The sequence below is a fragment of the Penaeus monodon genome, chromosome 20, assembly GCF_015228065.2.
Source record: "Penaeus monodon isolate SGIC_2016 chromosome 20, NSTDA_Pmon_1, whole genome shotgun sequence".
NCBI classification, from domain to species: Eukaryota; Metazoa; Arthropoda; class Malacostraca; order Decapoda; family Penaeidae; genus Penaeus; species Penaeus monodon.
The window spans coordinates 15,045,299-15,045,719 of record NC_051405.1 but is presented as its reverse complement, the minus strand read 5'-3'; positions in this window follow the sequence as shown (position 1 = coordinate 15,045,719).

Sequence of the window (421 nt, the reverse complement as noted above, 5' to 3'; positions counted from 1 at the left end):
TGCTTAGTGGCGGCTAGAAAAGTCGTAAATAAATAAGTAAATAAAACACCTAGCAGATGTATGTTGAAAAGGAAATCAGTGTTGTGAGGGAAGCCTATCAACGGGGAACAAGCGAAGCAACATTAGCGATCTTGCTTTTTTTTCCTTTCCCTCGCAGCAGCAGATTCATTACCAGTGGAAACCGTTGGCGCTGGGAGGAAGGAGTTAGTCGCAGCGGCACGGTCACAGGACGAGTGAGTGCGGGACTGGGGACGAGTAATGAAGTGTGTGGGTGCGATGGCTGGGTACGAGTGCCATGGAACAGACAGGTACAGCCGCTTCCACTGTCTGGTTTTAAGAGTACCCGGTATCTGGTCTCGTGTGGTTCGGGTGTGTTTTTGTGCTCTGACTACAGTTTTTTTTTATGTTGGATATTTTTGTA